Here is a 23,435-nt window from a genome sequence, read left to right on the forward strand (position 1 = left end):
AGGCAATTGCTGACCCTCCACAAACTTTACACCTCTTCTTACAAGGTGCAAACCATTGTAGAAGCGAGTAAGTAAGAGCTGTATAAAAGCACACATCTGCAGAGACCTGGCATTGGCTTCAGGATGGCTGCTGAGGTACACTTCCTGATGCGGCGACACTTGGCTCTTGTTGAGGAGAGGCAGGAAAACTTTCAGAGGAGAAGGGCAAGACAAAGAAGACCACAGCTAGGTGATGCTCAGTAAGCCTGAAATTCCAGTTTGCCCTCTGCTGTGTTTGATTGTGCCATGCATTCTGAATAAAGTCATACGAAATACTCCCTGGAGATGGGCATGTTTCGTGCTCATCAATCTTCCTTGACATCCCAAGATACAGAGGTCTCTATAGCTGTAAATAGATGATAACTAATATGCAGAGAGTAAAGCATGAGCAAGGTGATACTACAATTCATTGTGGTAGAACAGGCATTCCCCCTTCAAAAAAGGTCTGCCATGAAAGATGGATTTATTAATAATCTATTTGACAAAATGGTGATGACTAGGTAAAAAAAACACTGTATTGTTATAACGTTAATACACAAAACATTGAGAGCATCAGCTAAGCACAGCACATTTTTACCTGAACTTGTGGGCTTCAACAAGCCTTATCAGGATTCCCTAATTCAATATTTTAAGAGTTTGTAAGACTTAAGCACATGCAAATACTTACCAAAAGTTCATTAACGACTTTACTATCCCCAAAAATCTTTCTAGGTTGACTAAACTTAATTTTTTTTTTTGATAAAGCAGCACCAATTCTTTCCCTAATTCCTTTTAAGACTCCTGGGCCCATATGCTAAATGGTGTTTAACATGACAGTATTTCATCGGGTGATGCATAAACGCTGTTTACTGTCAAAAAACATCACTCATCGTGAAATTAGAATAACGGGCCCTAGAGACCAATTTTCTCATTTACATATTATTCGTCTGATTTGATCTGTATTGTGCCGTTAATTGACCCTTACCAGCATCATAATTAACACCTCAGACCAGATGGAGAATGAAAAGTGTCTTAAAAGTATAAATTTCCTAGCATAATTTATGCGTTTTAAAACATGTATTTAAGCCAATAGTAGGCATAATAATATAAGAAATAGGTCTATGTTTAATTATCCAATAATTACGTAATTTAAGTATTTTTCTATTAAATTGCATTGTTAAGTTGTCTGAACAGGATAGGCTACTTACTGGTTTGGAAAGCATATAAATCACGGCTGTAGCCTATTCATTGCTCTAAGAAAATGCCAGGCTCTGGTGTGCTTGTGTGAGCTGTACATCAAGAGGAAGGAGATATCCTGGCACATGATCCAGAAGAGTGAGAAGACCCAGCAGTTTTGTTTACAACCTGACATTCATCTTTCCAGTGCTTCTGGCAGGACCAACAGCATTAACCCCATCAGCTATCTCCTGCCATATTGTTTCAGCCACAGAACAGCTGATCTGCTTTGACAAGTACATCTTATTTTAATGATGCGAGTTACTGTGGAGTGCATGAAGGTTTTCTTAACCTCTCACTCAAATCCAGCACTTTTAGTACAGGAGTCCCTTGCTATACAGACACTGTTATGCCGTACATTCTGATATGCCTGATCTGTCCTCAATCATATCAATGTAGTGTCATGCTAAGAATTGTATTATCCAATGAGACCCATACTGACTGGATGAAAATAAACCCAACAACAGATACAAGTAGCTACTAAAATGAAGACCATGATTAAAAGAGGGCATATAAACATACTCTACAGAGTTTAGACAACCTGAGATCGAGCGTCTGGAAAATGGCAAGAAGCTTCAGAAATACTGCTGGACTCCAGTGGTTCCAAATGCAAGATGTGGACTACAGTATTGTGAATTTGAAGACTGTAGTTGTTTTTTGCAAAGAAAAGAAAGAAGACAAAAGTAGTAGGTAAGCTATGTGTTACTTGTAGCCACTGGTATGCATTGTACAATATGTGTAATGCAGCAGCATGATTTGTTTTGTGTTACTGGTAGCCGATAGGCTAAAGTAAAAAGAAAGTGCGCTACGTATTCATTTGTTTTTATTACTGAGCTGAACAGCTACAGCCAAAAGGTTTGCATCACCTAGAATATTACGATTGAGACGTAATTAAAATAAATAAATAAATAAATATATGAACATAATTTTGATATTTTATTTATCATGTAATCAAAGAAATTACAAAATTATACTGCAAAAGTCTACCGGAAGCCATAATAGAAGCACAGGGTTTCATGTTAGATTTTGAAATGTCAATTTTTTAAATTGTCAGGTTTTTATTAAGTACATGGAAAACAACAAACCAGTATGTAATTAAATATGTTATCATAACATTATTCAGCAGGTTTCATTCGACTTTATGAAGCAAAAATGTGTTAATTCTATAGGGTGGTGCAAAACTTTTGTCCATAGCTACGCCTAATGTGCAGATTTATATTTTTACATAGTCTAATGTAATCTGTACGGAGAATACACTAATGTTATTTCAGCACATTGATTTATACATTTAAAATAAACAGAGCACTATAAATATGTGTGTGTGTCTGTGCAATTTATTTGTACTTTGTTTGATATTTTGGACAACCTGTCTCCAGACATGTCCTGTAGCCACAACATGGCAGTGTAAACAGACGGTGTATGCCATTGACGTCTTAAGTAGGGGACACCAGCTGATTTGCATACCTCTAACAATTGGCTAGATACAATCTCTTGGTAACATTGTGTAATAATTTATGTCCTGCCTGAATACTCCCCATTTCATTCTCTGATGTGTGAATCTCTTCTCAGATATGGCAAAACTATTTTCTTCAGTAAAAAGATGCAAATGAAATGATCTCCTGTTACTTTAAAGAAGTGAATTTCATAGATTTTTATATTGTGAGGTCGTACACCTCATATCTCCACCTATACTAAATACACTTTATTATGTGTATTGATTTATCATTATAAGGAAATTGTAAACCATAGGCATAATAAATAAATACTTAAAATCCAGGTTACTGGACACTAAACTGTCTCTGTTTCAGGGTAAACCGTGTCTCTGCTGCTTATTGCAGTTTAAGATCTAAATAGAGGAATGTACATCTTTAGATCTGTCAGTGTTTAAATAGATTGAAAAGAACTAAGTGTTTTGACTTTATTCTTTACATATTTCCAGTCAGATGATTAAATCCTCGATTTTTCATATCTGTAATTTCTGCTAAACAGACTGAAAGGAATAGAGTCTGTAGTACCCCAGAAACATATTTTAGAGCACGTTATTTATAGGTCTTGTGCATTACCTTCTCATCTAAGGGGTGCAATCTGGATCTTTCTGTCTAATAGCAACATGTAGGGATTATAAATGCTTTTATTTATTGAAGGAACAACATTCAAGGCAAGAAGCTTGGCCTGCTTTGTCAGGTATATAGCCTTATCTATTTTTGCCCTGGCCATACCATACCACATGTTAAAATTCAGAACACTGTGACCCAAACTGTCATAGAAGGGAAACAAGATAAAGACTTACACCCCAGCAAGACAAAATTACGTTGCTTTAGTCTTTAAAAGTTAGTTAGAAACCGACTATTCTATATTTTAAAAATCATATTTTCATGCTTGATACAAAAAATGAACCAAAATCCACATGTTTTAATTACAATGTAGGGAATTAAACAATGTGGTAGTTTAACTGTACAATTTCAATTACATAAAATCTGTGCAGGGTTTCATCTGATTTCAGTGTGTTCCATTAGCATTCAGAGACTGTGAATGGTATTCATTTTGGGAGTCTTCTGTCATTAAGTTGGCATATCTGTTCTTTTCAACATCCTCAAATTATGTAAAGCTGCTTTACTAGGTAATGAAATCTACTTTATCATTGTGCTGTGTTCCTTGGGGCACATACAGTATTATTTATTGGACATTATGCGTTGTTGATAATATACTGCCTTGGTTTGTTTAGTATTTTCTTCTACAATGCTATGTTTCCTCTACAGTTCAAAAGGTTACAATTGTTTTAATTCTGGTTCAGTTATGTGGCAGTTGCTAGAATGTCTAAAAAAACAGAAGTGCTCCTCGAGATGTTCAATAACATTTCAATATGCCTCTTAAATCTGTAAAGCATTAGGTTAGTGTTCGTGTATACTGTACATGGCTGATGACAATAGATCACATTTCACACTAGGAAAGTCCCCATTCTTTTTAGAAGATGTTTGCTTTTATTCCTGTTACAGTTTCATATTGGGAAATACATCTGTTATGTCCTTGTCTAATTGTCATTCTTTTGTAGTACTGCTTAATCTATTAATTATGTTTGTTTACTTGGGCATTAGCTACCATCACTTCGTAATTCTAAATATTGAGATAACTGACATCTAATTTACTGCTTGTGTGCTTTTATGTTCTTTTGACATGTAATGCGACCTTTGTTTAATTTCAGTATGTTAGAACTTGTGACAAATTTTCAATTAATTTGTAGTCATTAAAAGTTAGAAAAAATGCTAATTAAATTTAAAATATTCCAAAGCATCACCTTTGCATATCTGCAGAATATATAATTTCCATTTTGGTTATGCACTACATCTGTAACAACCTAATGCATGACAGCTCTATTAATTTAAAAGCTCAGTTATACCTATTAGCACAAAACATGGAAAAATACCATTAATCATGTATTTTAATATTGTGGCAGTGTCATTTTCACAGTGTGTTAAAAAAATTATGATGATACCCTAGTGTCTTCACTCTACTTGTGTGCAACTTCCATGGGAACTCAAAAATTATGCAAGATTTTATTATGCATGTTCCTTATTAATGATCGTGGTAATGCAAATGTAATTTGAGCTGACTGCAGTTTGGAGGGCTGTCAATTAATATATTGTAATAAATCCGACTTCTCTACCAGATCATTATGTATTAGTTTATTGAGCTCATCCTTATAGACATCTATACTGAATGCAAGCTTATATCTAGATAGAAAGAGAGGCAGTTAGCAAGACCTACCGTTCATCCCAATGTATCTCACCCTTGCCACTCTTATTAAGACAAGGTACATCACACAGACTCCAAATCTTCTCCCAGCTAAACTCACCATTAAACTACTGTGTCTGTTCCGGATAAATACTCCAGACCCCTTGATCAGCATCACAGGTCCACATCTACGGTGTCCATTTTAGGACATCCTCAGGTATCACGCCTTCCTGTGTCAGGCATCAGTCCTCGAGTCAGTCATCAGGCATCAGTCCGCCAAGCATTTTTTATTTTTAAGGGGAGAGTGAGGGATTGGGCAGAGTCGTCTAAAATCACCCAATCAAACAAGAGAAAAAAACTTTCAATGCTTCCATTGGATGATACAAATGCCAATCAAACACTTGACAAATAGATGGCATTAAGTTATGTGGTGGGCGAAGTTATTAAAGAAAAGATGATTGTATAATTTTTTTTTTTTTAAATAATTAAAATGTAATCTAATTGCTAAAACTACAGCGTAGCTACTGATTACTCAAAGCATTTTTACCTTTCTTTAGTTGCATTTAATATGTATATTTTAAGCATTTAAAAATGTGTTAAGTTACGATGTGCAATTTAATTATTTGAATTTGCTTAAATTGTAAGTCAGATCTTTTCAGCATATATCCCCGTCCTTTATCAAATATACAACAAATATAAAACCTAGAACTTTAAACACATAAATTATCCCACAACTAAAATAAACGTGTACGAGGGATAAAATCATTAACCTTCCTGCAATTCTCTCCTAAGCTTGTCGTGCTATTCAATTGCTTGATTCATGTTCATTTTTTACACTTTTAGGGATAACAAAATAGAAATAAAACAATTATTAAAAATATAAAGTAGATAATGTCCAACCATTGAATGTGCTAGATGAAATGCAACTAAAGAAAGGTAAAAATGCATCGACTAGTCAGTAGCTACACTGTATTGTTAGCAATTAGATTACATTTTAATTATTTAAAAAAATATATATACAATCATCTTTTCTTTAATAACTTCCTATTCGCCCACCACATAACTTAATGCCATCTATTTGTCAAGTGTTTGATTGGCATTTGTGTCATCCAATGGAAGCATCAAAGGTTTTTTGCACTTGTTTGATTGGGTGATTTAGACGACTCCGTCCAACCCCTCACGCTCTCCTTAAAAATGCCTGACTGATGCCTGACGACTGACTTGAGGAGGATTGATATCTGACGCCTGATGCCTGACGACTGACTTGAGGAGGATTGATACCTGATACATGTTACCTGACGACTGACTCAAGAGGACTGATGCCTGACACAGGAAAGAGTGATACCTGAGGAAGTCCTAAAATGGACACCTTCCATATCAACTGCGAACAATCCCAAACCAACCCATTTGTGTTTGCTAGCCCCATATCAACTCCAAAAACCCAAACTGTCAGGGATTTCATTTAGCAGCTGAATAGACCTCCTGCTGACCCATGTAAGCCTATTCGGAAACCAGTGGCCAAAATGGTGCAGCCAAACCATCCCACTCGTTCAGCCTCTTTTTAAGGGGCTACTGTTATTGAAAATGATTCAGTTAATGTTTTCCTAATGGAATGTATACAGGTATACTTTCTGAACATTTTAGAAACTTTGATTGATCTCTTGTGAGCATATGTGCTTGTGGTTGTTCTGTCTCTATAAACATCACTGATTGTATGAACATTTGGAGAACCATTGTTGAAACCTAGAAATGTATGTGCAGGGATCCCTGGACAATGTATTAGCCTTTGCACTTTATACAAAATAGAACCATAACCTTTGAAACAGTGCCAAAACCTTCATCAGGACATTGTAATCAAAAGACACAATAACACCTAAAACAATGAAATGCCCAAATCATCTCAAGTAAGAAGGGTCACACAGTTCAGTTTATATCTACCCAATCTTTTATTAATATTAAAAACCACTTGTCAATGTGTACAACTTGTTCTAGTACCACATTCTAATCCTTAAAGCTAATTTCAATATGTCAATTTAACCTGAATTCGGTTTGTTCTTCATTGCTAACAAATGCAACATGTTTGCCTCTCTGGACAAACACTTACCAGTACTTCACACTGGGGGTCTGTTAGAGATCCATAAAGCGTTGAAGTCATGTGTTTCTAAATCAACATCTACCATCTTATCATAGCCGTAGCATAGTGATTGTGTCCTAGCTTGTAATTTCCATTATCAACATAAAAGCACCCTCAAAATCACAAGTGGTATGCCTTTTACACCATTACAACAAATTCAAAACACCTCTGCCCGTATCATATTCAACCTCCCTGCTCCTTCCACACCTCCCCTCTCCTCCTCCAGCTACACTGGCTCCCTGTCTACGTTGCCTGTTCAAATTCCTTACCCTTGAGTACAAATCTCTCCATGGTCTTGCCCCACCTTATCTGACTGCACAGACCACCTACTATGTTCCCCCACGTTCCTTACACTCCCAATCACTATTGCCCCTCTCTGTCCCACCCTCGCCCTGTGCCCAATCCCGTTTCCGTTCATTTTCCCTTCTTGCTCCCCTTCATTGGATTAGACTGCAACTTAACATAAAATAGTCACCCACACTACATAGTTTCTGCTCTTCCCTCAAAACGTATCTCTTCTCCCTAGCCCATACTACTAATACTCCTGGCCTCTCACCCCCTGCTATGACCCTGCTTGCCTGACCCTGACCTAGCCTCTGGCCCTCTGCTTTCAGACTAGCAACTAATCTGTATCTCTCCACCAGAGCCCAATAACTTGCATTCTTTTTTCACCAATTATTCTTGGTTGTACCATTTTGTTTAAATTTATAAAGCTCCTTGGTTAAAGGCACTATAAAAATGTAAATACATAAATAAATAAATAAAAATAACAAGAGTGGAGGAAAATATGAAGTAGTTCTCAGAAGACAGCTTGAGGGGTGAGCAGTGAAAATTAGTTGTTGATTAACAATTAGAGACTACAAACAGAAGTAGAGAGAATGCTATAAAAGTCAAGAAGTGTTTGCTAAGACTTTAATATGGCATTTGAAACAGACAGTTTCTCTTTTAGTCCAGGTTAAAATAGTACGCTGCATTTATCAAATGCCAGTTATGTTATGTTTTAGGACATATTACACTTTTTTTATAATGAAGTTGGCTTTTTTTGAAAGAGATACCCTTTGTCTGATATAGTTTAAAAGAATATGACAACTGATATTTAATAAATGATTGATCTTCCTCAGATTTACCTCCACTAATGAAAATGTCTGTTCTTGTTCTTCAAAAAATGTGAACGTCACTGGCCCCTAAGGCAAGATTTGACCTTTTTATTACATAATGAGAATCATTTATTATCTCACTGTATCTTAAAGTTGGCATCAAAATGCCACCTTGATAATTGCTTTCAATTAGCTGGGAGCAGAGAAAGCTCTCATTAAATGTTGTTGTTTAATGATGGAGAATTCTGGATTTCTAAAGAATGTAACTTTTAGAAGATATGCAAGTGTAATCTCAATAGCCTTTTTTAAAGTACTCCTTATGAAGAATAATGTTCTGTTATTGCCCTTTAATTTATTTTACCTTTGACCCTAACAATCTGAAAGTGATTGTAGCCAACAGAGTAATTCCATAAATCGTAGCTGTTGTGGTAAGATGTATTTTAATTTTAATTCCACTTCCTTGGTCATTTTAACTGGAGGGTGAAATTGTTCCCACCCCTTCAACAGCTCTCTTGCTGTCATTAACCAGCTAGCTGCTTCCCCCATTGACTGCTTTCAGCCAGGAACTTTGACCAAGAAGACTGCTGAGGAGAAATGACCTAGGAAGTGTAACAGATGAGCCGAGGAAAGAGATTTTGTTTCTTAAAAGGAGAATCTTTTCTCTTTATTTCTTTTTAGATAACTTTTTTTTTTAATTATAATATCTTGGATTGGGGGTAAAGGCTTGTGGCAAAGGAATCTTTTTGTTTTAGGGTTCTGCCTTAAGGGTATTTGAGAGATTGTAAACTTGGTTGCTTTACTGCAGGAGAATCTGCCTCTAACCAACACATCATCAGCAAGTGCATAAAGGCTCCGTGTGTCATAGTGGGGATGCATCACAGTAATCGCGCCCTGAGCGCCTATCACAGTTCATTAAAAACCATCTAAATTACAATCAATAAATCCATGGTGGATTCTCCATGCTGAAATGATGGGTCATCATGCATTGGTGTACAGGGGAAATTAAACTTTGGCTTGTCCACCTTAATAATGATTTCTAAGTGAGTTCTATCTAAACATAGGCAGGGTTATTGGAAAACATTGAGTGGTGAGTGGTGTACACATTTTATGGGAAATATCCAACACACTTTGTTTATTATGTTAGTTGTATTCATGTAGATGATATCACATCTAAATTATAGATGTAATTATTTAATGGTTACCAACAGCAGCATTACAGTCAGGATACCTGAAACTCGATACGGTCCATACAACTTTTTTAATTGCCGGGCTTGTTTTACAGAATAACATGATTTTCGACTTCATACTGTCTATTGGGTTATTACTGGAGCAATAGTTATTTCCCCGTATTATTTAAGGTTGTCAGTTGATCAGTAGAACAGGGCTTGTAACCAGGAGGTCCCTGGTTCAAATCCCACCTCAGCCACTGACATTGTGTGACCCTGAGCAAGTCACTAACCTCCTTGTGCTCTGTCTTTCGGGTGAGACGTTGCTGTAAGTGACTCTGCAGCTGATGCATAGTTCACACACCCTAGTCTCTGTAAGTCACCTTGGATAAAGGCGTCTGCTAAATAAACAAATAAATAATGATAAAGTCACTAATGATTAGACAAAGAGCTGATCTGCTCATATCACTTTGAATGCAGTTTGTAAACGTGACAACTCTGGCACTGTTTGACAGAGTGTGAGTCTTATTCGGGACTTTTAGCCCCATCCTCTAGTGTAAAAAAGATGATGTCAATTATAGTATTGTCGTTTAAACAGGTCAGTGCCTGTATCTTTATTCACAAAAGTTTAACAAAACAGCAAACAAAACAAAACAAAAGCCTAGCTCCATCTTGGAGTTACTAACAAAACTGACGTTTCACTGTCTAACGAACGGGCAGCTAAGCTGCTTACCGGCTTCTTCAAAAACAAAACCAATTCTTATATGGATTTGTTTAAATATAATGGTTACCTTATATACAGTTCAAGGAGATCCTTTCAACACCTCAGCTTTTGTCTAGCACCCAACGAGAGAGACCTGAACAGGTTTTTTAGCCCTGCTTAAATATCAACCTTTTAATACAGGTAAAACCAATTCCTCAACCCTGGGTAATTGCAGACTGGCCCCTTCTAGTCCAGGTATTCTGGGAAATGTGGTTCGGCTGGTCGGCTTAGACCATCAGGACTACATTTTCCTTCCACAATTTTTTTACATAGGATGCAGGCTGCGCCTTATACGCAGTCCTATATATCTTCCTTCGATGACAGTGCCATGCACTTTGTCACAACGTGTATCACGGTATTTACAGTATGTGCACTGATATATCTGGCAAACATGCATTACATCTATTTTACAATGTGCTTACTCACTATTAGTGTATTGCTCCAAGTCCATATCAATTAGCACCAATAGTATATACAGATACAATTATGTAATATGTCTAGTGATGTTGTTTTTATCAGTGATGCTACTTACAATACTGTAACATATTTAAACCTGAGAGAGAAATATTACTGGTAGTGAGTAAGCAGATGTCTCACATTGTAAATCTGATAATCAACATGATATTTAATAAATATCTGAAACAACCTCTACATTCAAAATGATGTGCTCTTTAATTAAAGGATTGACGATATTCAGACACAGTAGTTGTTATTGTTGCTGTTATGCATTTGCATGGATACAAGGTTGTTATTTACGAGTTTTAATTTTTATTTACTGTCATTTTGTTTTTTCTCATAGATAACTCACAAGAACCAAGCTCCCGTGCTGATGGGCCCGCCTCCATCTTCAGGGTTCTTCTCTTCTATCGTCAGGAAAACAAGCAAGGAGTAAGCTTGTGAAGAGCTGTGCTATTTAAGCCTGCATGGTGTTGTGTGGGGGTTCATGTATACTACACTCATACCTGATATTTTAAATACTGCACTTAAATGTTCTGAAACATTTTGTATTATTGTTATTTGAAATGCCGTGTGTAAAAAACAAAATCAAATGTTGTAATTGTCTGTATGAACATGATTCACCTTGCACAAACCATTGAATGATTTTAAATGGCTTTAATTGATTGTATTTATTTATTTAGCTATTTATTTTGTGCATTTTGTACAGAACTATGGTCAGGGAAGAATTTCCAGTTTTATATAAAGACTTTTTCCAGGACGTGGATAGGAAATCATTCAAGTTAGTTTTCTTGGCCGAATGCCATTTGTAGTTAATTATGGTCAATTAAGCTCTGCTGTTTAAAGTGCTGTGAACCCTGCCTCTACTGCAGAAAAAATTACACACTACATAAAAATTGCTTTGACTTAGATTTGCACAGTTAATGTGCTCCTGCAAACCCCTCCTGGATGGATTTGCACTTGCATTCTGAACAGAATTACTTTCAGCACTAAAAGTGCAATTGTAATTCTGCCCCTAATAGAACTTATTATCGATAATACAAGTGCAAGTGTTATTTTATCCGTAAAAGACGAATGGGTTGTAGGTTTGAATCACAGATATTCTGTTATTATTTTGCTAGTCCTCCACTAATGTCCCTCAATGTACAGCCACTTACTTATTGCTGAGCAGAATCACAAGAGCTTAACAATTCCAGTTAGGCTACACCACAAAATAGGGAATGTACCCAGGGGTTAATCTGTAAACAAAAAGGTACTTTGAATTGAATAATTAAGGAAGTGGGATAGCATTTTGGTTTATATGCCTAATGTACTGATCTTGATTGACAAAAATGTATGTATTTATTTATTTAATTTAAATCGCTCTTCCTGCAGTGATTTAGAGGACAGATCTCAAACCCACATGCACTAGAGCGGACAGTCTGAAAAGCGCTTTGAAACAGACTTTAAAGTTATAAGTGTTAAAAGTTGTCAGGATGTTCACAATGAAAAGAAAAAATGACAAGTATGTCAGTTGTAGCAACACGCTATATTTTTCGGAACCCTGCTACTTACTCTTTAAGTATGTCGTGCTTTGCAAAAGCTTACTTTTCTTCAGTAAGGTTGTCTGCATAATATATCAATCAATCAATCAATCAGTCTTTATTTTATATAGCGCCTTTCATAGTGGACCACCATCACAAAGCGCTTTGCAAGATGCAGTAACAACAAGAAAATCCATAATACTTTAAATACAGAGAAATGAATAATACATGCTATACAGGAATATATATATATATATATATATATATATATATATATATATATATATATATATATATATATATATATATATATATAAGAGCATAGTGGTTAAGACATCTCCATTTCTGTTTAAAGAGCTTTTATCTCACCAACAGGAGGACAGAACCGGTAATGGCAGTGCAGCACACAACACTACCCATCACACCTGCTGAGGACAAATTAAATAATTAAGGACCTTGATGGAACAAAGTTTTAAAATGGAATAGACAGAAAGTGCAAGGTTTCCTACCCCTGTACTGGTCTGTGGAAACTATTTATATAGATAGCACATCCGAAGCTGGCTTTTATATTTCACATTAATGCAATGTGGATACCCTTCCTTTTTTGTATGTATCAGTACTGTTTTCAAAACAAGACATATCAAATCTAACTTAGAATTACTGATCCAGACATAGTAAATCTATAGAGGTGGCTGTATTTGAAAATAGTTTATTGGCACGATGGCGTTTTCCTGCAGACCCTGTAAACGCTGTTTCATCAACAGATATGCAGGAAATGCAATGCATTGCACAGCACAGCAAGTTTAATCAGGATATGTCTCCATAATTTGTACTGATATGCCCTGATGGATGGGTCTTTCCAGGCACATGACTGGCTGTTTATCAAAGTGTTTTCAACTCACTGAAAGTAGCAGGCCCATCCCCTGTTGCTTTACAGCATCTGCTTCGTCGTCTGCTCACAGGAGCACTCTTCTCTTTCTGCGGATTTTCCTTTGAAGCTGTCACAAACAGACAACTTAATTTATAATCCCCAATCCCCATTTCCTTAAGTGAGGAATCTCAAAGACTGAAATACACAAGCAGTTAAATATTGCTGGAAATTGACTTGACAAGGGACACAATATCTGTTGCTACTTCTGACAATTGTGATAACACTTTAATGTATATTAGTAGGTATTTTGTGTTTTAGGAATGATTTTGTGCTGGCTTTCACTGTTGACACTGCTTACACCACAATGCCATATTTTACCAGTGAATCTCCAATCATAACTGTTGCATTCTTTATATACTGCAATTTTTATATATATATATATATATATATATATATATATATATATATATATATATATATATATATATATATATATATATATTTCTATCTATTATAATATGAGCATTACTATTTTGAGTAAAAGCAGAAAGTTTAAATAAGGTTATTTCTAGACTTTGGAGTATCAGCTGGGAATGCCTTACAAATAGCTCCATTAAAGCACTAGCGTTTCTACCGTTTATTTGAAAATTATGCATTATCTAGAATTACCTACTGTGGTGTTTCTAATATCATATGAAGTATTGTAGGGGATTATTAATCTTTTCACTACCTGATTCAAATGTCTAGGTATTGGATTAACTTTGACTTTAAACACTATGAATTGTGGCAAGTGTTTCATGCATCATAAAAAAAGCATACTATTTATTGATTATCAGAAGAAATTCAAAATGCTGATTATTTCTATCCTCTTGCACTGGCATGTATTTTATTTTATAAATCTAGTAATATTAATGATTTTAAGTATTTCATGCATCAAATTGTGAAATGTATTTACAGGTTGATATTTATTATATTCAAATATTTTATATATTTTATTGACCAACAAAGTTATTGATAAGACATCCCTTACATTTGGAATCCTAGTTATTTAATTTAAAAAATAAGGTAATTTTTAGTACTTTTTGGAGCATTTCAATGGGGTCATACTGTATATACTTAATGTTTTCTGATACTTTTATTATATTCAAAGGAACAGCCCGTACTGAGATTCTAAGACTATAGTTTTCAATACATAAACCTGAAATAGAAAGCATTATCTTCAATCTAGCAAACTTTTTGCAAAAACAACTTTTAAGTATTATTATTATTATTATTATTATTATTATTATTATTATTATTATTATTATTATTTATTTCTTAGCAGACGCCCTTATCCAGGGCGACTTACAATCGTAAGCAAATACATTAACACCTCTTTCTTGTATCATGTCTGTTGGAAGTGAGTGGGCTTGCGTTTTGACGACAATTGCAAGTACATGAAGTTATTTCTGTGTTCTCTGTATGTTGAAACATTTGCACATCTATAGCAGTGCTTCATTGAACCTCTGCCTCAAAAAACTGCAATTTCAGGTCCCTAGTCGTCTGGTTTCCTGTGGTTGTAATGGGCATGGTACAAAAGCAGACATTGGCACAAGTATACTTTGACATCTCTTTGAAGCAAATTCTTACATAATATTGATTGTTTGGCAAATTTCTTTCAGTTACATGCAATAAATGAAGTGGTGGACAAGGTATTAGAGAGTAGGTTGGAAAGAATCACTTTTGTGAGTTCAGAATGAAATGAGTAATTCTTGGATCATGGGAATGCAGTATAGATTATTTTGATGCATTCTAAGATATCCCCTGCGGTCACGTCATTGAACCACACAAATTATTTTAGTGTTCGGACATTGGAACAAAGCGTCCAGAGGCTTGGCATGGTTTAAATACCAGAGGCATGGTGTGTTTGGGGTGTGTTCTCCTAATATGGAAACATTGGGGACCATACAAAGGCTACTGCTTAATACACAAATATATATAGAGATAAACATAATATAGAGATATAAAGACTTCTAATGCTACTTATTTTTGCAGAAAAAAAATATCTGTTCTTGTTTACCACATTAAAAAAATTAGACAGTGGTGTTTATTCATTAAGATAATAAGGTATATCCCCATACACAATTTTTTTTTCTATACTTTACTGTGTTTTTCTGTATTATGCATTATTCATGTACATTACTGTGATGCCATGGTTGTCAAGTAACGTTTGCCAATTTTAAGTACCTTATTGCAAGAAATTGCCAATACTGTTGTTTAAAACTAAATAATGCACTGCATTCCATTTCTAGCAACAGCACTGCACAATCATTTGTTATTGCATTTTTTTAAAAATATTATAATGGATCTTTCCAATGCAAATCATAAAAAAATCTGTCAATTTACTAATGTGATACCTACCATATACAACATATTTTATGAGGGTTGTTCAAGTGAAACATACCCTGGAGGGTGTATTGTAAACATTCCATGCTGGAGTGCACTGAAAATTGTTATTCCTCAATGTACTCTCTTTGCATCTGTATGGCAGGATGCCAGCAGCATTAACATTTTTGATGCACTGCAGTCAGGTCAGGACATCGGCTTTTACATCCTAATCACAATCAGTCTAGATCCATTGACAAAAAAGTTTGGGCTGCTATCAAAAAACAAGACTTGTTATTGCCCAACAATGCTGGACGACAATGAGGAGAATGGTTCAGCTACATCCCAAGATCATGTCCTCGGTGATCTGTAACGTTCGTGCACTTCTTTAATTCTCTAGTAGAATAAGGGGAGGCAAACAGGAGGACAACTCGATTGCATAACTCCTACAGTGTGTTGTTCATGTACTGGCTTACAGATTTTCACATATCCAGATAACAGTTAATCAAGAATAATCACACAGACTCTGTTGGTCAGTTTAATGAATCAGAGTATATATTTACTCATTTGGTTTATTAACGCTTCAATAGATCGAGTGATCACAGACTTACTTTGAATCCTAGCTCATAGGCAGTCCAGGCAGTCTGGTGTCTTTGCAAACTAACAGCATTAATAATATATAAAGCAATATGGTTACATTAAGCACCTCAGGCAGTCTAAGGCACATTTTCACTAATGCATGCAATATAACATCTAATAATAATCCTATCCTATAGCATCATGCTTCAATATAGGTGAAATATGAATTCAAGATTATGCTTATCCACTGCAGAGAAGTGTCTTAAAATATAAAACAGAAGAAAGAAAAGGACAGGTCTAAACTAGAGGCTCGGAGTTCAACCCCAGAAGTCAGCTTTGCAAAGAGGTCCTCAAAAGATGAACCAGACAGGCTTGTGATGCCAAGCTTGGCTGATAACTAATTGTAATTTTGCTCCCATATTTATAGGACTTTTTTCTCTCCCTTTGAGTGTCAGAAGGCTTAATTAAAAGTATCCTTCCAGCGATTTGTACAACTAATAAAAAATTACTAGTTTACATACCCCAAAACAAACTCCAATGTTCCGTTTTACTCAAACGTTGCTGGAAAGCGGTATAATTAAGTTTTGAAACAACGTTTTGGTAAACAGGAAGACTGCTTCAGTGGTTGCTATGGAACTCCTCCCGTTGCTATGTGACGTGCACAGGGGAAGGGAAGTGGAACAGAAACAGCATGGCTATGCAGGGAGCAAGCAAGTGTTTGCAAAAAAATATGCTGAAACCTCAGAGAATGAGGAGGATGACTTTTTTGAAGGGACTTCAGAAGAAACATTATTTAATGCCCAAAATGCTCATCAATACAATCCAAACCACATCAGTTTGATGTGTATCCTTACCTTTTTTTCTCCTTGTATACAGCTATATTATTAGACTTTCTATCTATCCATATATCTTTAGTTGCAGAAGAAAATATTGGCATCCTTCAATTGAAACAATATTATTCACTAATGTATTTAGTTTAATACATATTGTTAATTAAACTATAATTATTTAACAGTGATATGTTTTTTTTATTGAATACTCATTCATCCTAGCAAGTGTAACAGGTTTAATCCAGAGTTTAATTCTACTAGTTTAATTTCACCAAAAATCAATTGTGATAATGAGGTTCTGACACCTTGTGGTGAGACAAAGGGAGTGGACAATGCCCTTTTAAATAGTTCCGGTTTCGGGTTACCTCTTCCCAGTCACTGCTTGAATGGAAAGAGGGTAAGCATCATGACGTTTCCTCCAATCATAATCTTTAGTTTTATCGAGATAAAAGTACTCCAATAGTTTTGTAATTTTAACAAACTGAAAATAACTTCTACCTGTAACGTTTTATTCCCATACAAGTGCGCTATATGTTTTTAATACATATATTTTTGTCGCATTTGTGAGTACTGTAGTTACACGTGGTTGCTATGTATACTGTACGCTGTCTCCCGGGGATTTGACCTAAGCTGAATTGCATATCGGGTGAATCTATTTTATTTTGTTTTAGGGATTTAAGGAAACGTACATTGCTGCCTGAAACTGAAATCTGTTTTTATTTTAACAGGTATGTTGTCCTCCCTTTTATCAGTTGTACATAATTGTTTTGAATGTTTTTATATTAGGGTTTAATGGTAGGATCTAGTAGACTATACAGCGATAGCATGTAAGCGGGGTTTTGTTCAATTTTGTTTTTCTGCAAATGCATGTTATAATTGTACTGTCTACTGTTTCCAGTCACTGCTTGAATGGAAAGAGGGGATTTAAGGAAACGTACATTGCTGCCTGAAACTGAAATCTGTTTTTATTTTAACAGCAATAACCACAATAAACTGCCTGCCGTACCTGAATTGTGTCGTCCGTGTATGATAAGGATAGGGGGACAGAGTAGCAGAAGCGAGAATAATAAATTAAACACAACGCAGAGACATTCACATTACCAGAGCAAAAGTGAACCGGTTACACAAGTACTAGTAAAGATTGCAGGTACATTATTTGAGTTCAGACAGGGGGTGCCAATACTTATGTCTGCAACTCAGGAAGTGCCCTGATTGTGAATTATGATGGTATCTTATTTTCATGAAAGTCCCTTTACAAAATTCTACTGTATTACTACTGTGCTAAATTGTATTCTCGCCCACGGTTTTGTAAGGCAATCTCTATTTCAGTGTTTGGACTGCTATCTGACATCTTTCTACACCTACACTACACCCTGTTCGAAGAAATGATTCTGATTCAGTAGTTACCTCTATGCTATCCTCTGCGCTATCCGTTGCTGCACTGTCATTTATACTTTCGTGATCTTTACGAGACTCTTGCAAGATCTGTTAAAAATAAAATAATTTATAATAGGACTTTTTTTAACATTTAGAATTATAAAACAGTTTAAATATAGGTTCTCTGTATTGTTCTAGTAGTTTACAATAGCTTACCTGCACCATCTATTATTATTGGTATCAGTATCGGCCGATATGGGTAGATAACCATCGGCTATCAGTATTGGCCAAGAAAATCTTAATCGGTGCACCCCTATCTACAATACATATTTTGAATACATACTGTAACTTTAATAATAATAACATTGTTGGGGGTTGGCTGTTCCCTGCATGGCTACTAAATTCTGAGAATTAAAATGCTAGATCTGTATTTCTAGGATAACAATGCCTTTGGAAATATTTACCGTAACTTTTACAATGTGGTGAAGACTTAAGTGTTATAGGGTAAAATGTCTAGACTTCATGGAAATGAAAAGTATTTTTCTTCCTGTGCTGTGTACAGTATGAGCAGATGCTAAAGAGATTATTAAAGTCCAGTGTGCTTAGCACCTGTTATTTCTCATGTTCATACATAATGGTTGCAGTTCAACATTAAAATATATTGCCGCTCAAGTTCATACCCATGGTTTGTAAAACATGTAGAGAGGACGTGACCTCATCGGCCAATAATGCGTACACTTTGTCTCTTGACCTGCATTCCGTGGACCCCAGAGACTCACCTTTCCAAGGAACACTTAACACTTTATCCTGCACTTGATCTTCAAGAACACTTCCCCTTATATGAATACTTCCCTTACCTAACTGATACTGTAACAGCTTAGTTTAAATGGAAAGTTTAGATTTTTGCTAAAGCTTCTTTTTTAGTGGCTACTGTATAGTGTCACGGATGATGATGTGTACTTAATAATATTATTATTATTATTATTATTATTATTATTATTATTATTATTATTATTGGTTGTGTAATTATTTTCTTCACGTTGTGTAATGATTTTGAGCACGAGTTGAGTGTGAATGTATTTATGTGTTTTTTTTTTGTGTGTCACCCGGAGGCTCTTCTTGGAATATCTGGTTGCCTGGGACACCGGAGCGCTGGGTTGAATTACTAAATTGGTTGCATGTGAAAGCAATAGACTGTTGAAATTTAAACACACCTCGGAGCACAGAGAGAACCAACTGAGTAAGTGGCGTGACGGAGTAATATTGTGTGTGTGTGTCCATGAGGGTGGACAAGACGAAACAAGAAGTGAGATCTGTACAGCGGCTTGGAACCAGCGCAGAGGGAGCAGAGGCTGGCAGACCACAATTCAATCACTTTCCATAGAACAGAAAAATGATTTTATTGTGGAAGCATTGGAGGGAGAGGCCAAACGTGAGATATTGCTGCTAGAACAAATCCCTGATCAGATCTATGAAAAACTAGAAAAGCTGTATGGGTACTGGGTCCCTATTGCAGTGTTACACTCACTTTTTGTAAATATAGTCAGGGGGCACAAGAGCGTTTACAAGAATATACTCTCCGTCTGCGAGAAATGTTCCATAGGTTGCAAGATCACCGTGGCTTGGATAATGGAGATGTTCTGCAGTGTGACCAGTTCATCTTGGGATTGAAGGAGGACAACCTGCGGCAGGAGCTGCGTAGACAAGTGATGCAGACATGGTGTTTGCAGAAGTAAGGCAAGAGGCGGTACTGTATGAAGAGGAACAGCCTAGTGGGGTGGGAAGTTTGCTCGTCGGCCAGTCCATTGATAAAAGTATTGCCACAGGTCCTGTAAAGAGCCATGAGAATTGGAAGGAAGAGTTTAGAGGACAGGTGTTACAAGAAGTGAAGGGGCAATTTAAAGAAATGGCACAAGACTTGGTTAAAGAACTGCAAGTGGATGAGATCCCCCTGTGGCCTCAAACCCTAGTAGAACACAACCAGAATGGAGATGGAGAGGCTTGGAGGAGAATCGCCCTGTTGGACCTCAGCGGAATAGATGGGACACCCAAGGTAGGCCGATTTGTCGCAAATGTGGGAATAGTGGCCATATGACGCGATGGTGTGAGAACCGAGGATGGGAATCGGCTTTAAACTAGGAGGATCTGTCACTGCGAGACGAGCTGCAGGTAACCCTAGTCTAGGTCCCTCTATGCCACCGACACATGTGATTTTAAGAACATGCTCCCAAGTTGAGATACAGGTAGAAGGTGTGCCAGTGCAATGTTTATTGGATACGGGTTCACAAGTCACCATGTTAACTGAAAGCCTCTTTAACTGTCGGTTCAAGGATAAAGTGATCCAGGAAGGAGACCTGGTTGACGTTGAGGGCTGCGAATGGTTTGAAGATACCGTGTGTGGGCTACACCATCCTGGATTTTGAGGTTTATGGGGTGCTGATTCCGGCTCGAGTGGCGATTATCGTTCAAGACGACTGTTTACCGACTTGCCCAGCTTTATTAGGAATGAATGTGATCACCGCTTGTTGGAGTGCATTGTTTCAAAATGGCATGCCCTTCTGACTTCACAGTGTGACTCGGTTACCCGACGAGTTTGGGACAAGGCATTCATAGACTGTCAGCAAATAACCATCAGTAACGCGACGGATGGGTTTATGGGTAATCTGTTTGAGTCCCTCCACAGAGCGAAGTAGTTTTATGGGGTAAAACGGATGCTGTGAAGATGAGCCATTTCTATGATACCAATTGTAGAACCTATTGGGGAGCCCGCTTCAGTGATGGTAGCCAGGACGATTGGCACTGTAATCAACGGCAGAGTTCCTGTAAGGGTGAGGAATGTTAATCCTTATCCCGTATTCCTGGGCCCGGTATTATTCAAGTTAAGGTGACTGATATAACACAAGAGAGGGTTGGTCAAAGTGTTCCATTGCCATTTGAGCTGTCGTTTCAGGGGAATGGATTAACCGCTATGCAACAGGAGCAGTTGAATGCCTTGCTATCCAAGTGGAGAAGAGTCTTCGCAGAACATGAGGAGGATTACGGCCGGACAGGAGCGATACAACACTTAATCCCCACCGGAGATGTGGCCCCTACATAGAGAGGAACCACCCGATACAGACAATAATCACTTGGCTCACCTTCACACAGCAAGATTGGGGGCCTGTGGAGCAACTTTGGGTGGCTCAACTTGTAAGCTTCCAATTTGAAATGAAATATTGTCCTGGTAAAAATAATGTAAGTGCTGACCTTCTCTCTATGCTCCCTGTCACATGGCCAAGTGGACCAAGAGAAGATGAGGTGGGTATACAGGCAAGTTCCCAGGTGAGGGAATATGTGCACCGTGTGACCCTGCTGACCGGAGAAGAACAGAGGCAAGAGGCCCCTGCAGTTTTGACCTAGCTACAGCCGTGGAAACGGCTGGAGTGGTGAGATGGAGCGATGTGTAGATGACTACCAAGCACTCATGGGGTATGATTACAAGCTCTTGCTCCTGAACTGAGTAGGAAAAGTATTTGGAAAGTGAATAATACCAACCTAGGCCACTTGGGAATAGACAAGACTTTGACAGTGATAAGAAGAAATTTATTTTGGCCCAAGATGAACCAAGATGTACAGCACTGGCATGCAATTTGTAGTCGCTGCAACCTGCGGAAGGTTTGACCAGATGGTAGGGCTAAGTTAGTGCCAAGCCAAACATCTGCACCAGAAGGCCCAATGACACTTACCAATATTTATTGGTGATCACTGATTTGTTTATGCGATTTGCTTGAGCTATCCCTAACTGGGATCAAACTGCCCTCACAACTGCTCGTGTGTGGAAGTATATAATCCAGCCATTTGGGTGCCTCAGTAGCCTCAAGGTCCAATTAAGAGCTTGCACCAATATTATGGCACCCAAAAGAGTAGGACTACTCCTTACCATCCTCAGGAGAACAGAATATGCGAACAATTTAATCACACCCTGTTAGGGCTATTAGGTACCCTAGAGGTAGAGAAACAAAGTAGATGATTGGAATATCTGCCTGAACTGGTCCATGCGTATAACAGTACCGTCCATGAGACAACTGGGTAGACAACTTTTTTCTTGATCTTTGGACGGCACACTGTCCTTACGACAGACGTGAAAAACAGCACACAACAGGCACCACCTCCCTCATTGATTGATTTGTTGAAAATTGTGAAAGCTTATAATACAATGCAAAAGTTGTTTAATATCCCATCAATGTTACAAATACACAACACATCTGTTTTTATAGGCTATAATATAAAACCTTCCGTTCTTACATTTTGTCGTGTTCATTTTTTATTTGTGGCCTGCTATTTTATCTGATTTGAATGTCTTTTTTCATTCTTTTTTTAATTGTATGCATTTTATTGCTTGTTTCTTATTTCTGTGATCTGTGATGTCTGCATGGTCTTTATATGTTTTATTGTAAAATACCTTTTGGATACTATATTGTATATAAAAAGGACACAAGTCTAATATTGTCCTTTTTTATGCTTTAGTTTTTATTTGCACCCCACAGAGTTCCTTTGTTGCGTTGTATTGTGACTGATGTGCTGTGACAAAGATTAGTGTGTCATTTTGAGAGATGACCTGCTGTGTTGATACCAAGCTTTTACTATTTTGTGGGTGGAATATCCTCAAGTTTTAAATAACCATGGTCTAATCCTAAATATTTTTTAAAAAGACATTTCATTTATGAAAAATAGCTTTTTTTTGGGGGGGGGGGGGGGGGCAGTTAGGAGTGAATAGTCAGATTGCTTTCCAAATGGTTTCATGTGGGTACATCCGGCATTAACATTTTTGAAAATCCAGTATTGCACCGAATATAGCCTTGCAGACAAATAATATTTCTCAGGAACAGGCAAGGGTAGCCCTCCTGGTTTAGAGTGTGAGAGTCTTCTTTTCTTTACTCTGGGCTGGGAACCTTCCATAGAAAATCTGCCCAACAGAGAGATTGGCAGCATTTTCCAGTTCAGCATCTTCTACTATTAATTATAATTATTATACTGATTATTGGTAACCTAAAACTTAGTTCCAATCTTCATATAATATAATTCTTTACATGCAAATAAAAATCTTCCAACTAAAAGTTGACGTTTCAAGCAGGTAGATAATTTATTTATCTACCTACAATCCAATGTAGTTTCAGAAAGCTGAAATTGATTAAAAATGATATCCGAACCTCCATGCTCTAAGCACACTTGTCCAATCTAGCCATTATATCCACAGAATTTGCATTGGCCAACTCTCTGAACTATGATCATGTCATCAATGACTTTGCA

The 23,435-nt window shown here is 36.8% G+C and overlaps 1 pseudogene; it reads left to right on the plus strand.

Moving 5' to 3' along the window:
* Nucleotides 1-11,038, plus strand: part of LOC117399258 (diacylglycerol kinase beta-like) — a 133,245-nt pseudogene extending 122,207 nt beyond the window's left edge.
* The last annotated feature ends 12,397 nt before the right edge of the window (nt 11,039-23,435 follow it).

The sequence above is a fragment of the Acipenser ruthenus genome, chromosome 4, assembly GCF_902713425.1.
Source record: "Acipenser ruthenus chromosome 4, fAciRut3.2 maternal haplotype, whole genome shotgun sequence".
NCBI lineage: Eukaryota > Metazoa > Chordata > Actinopteri > Acipenseriformes > Acipenseridae > Acipenser > Acipenser ruthenus.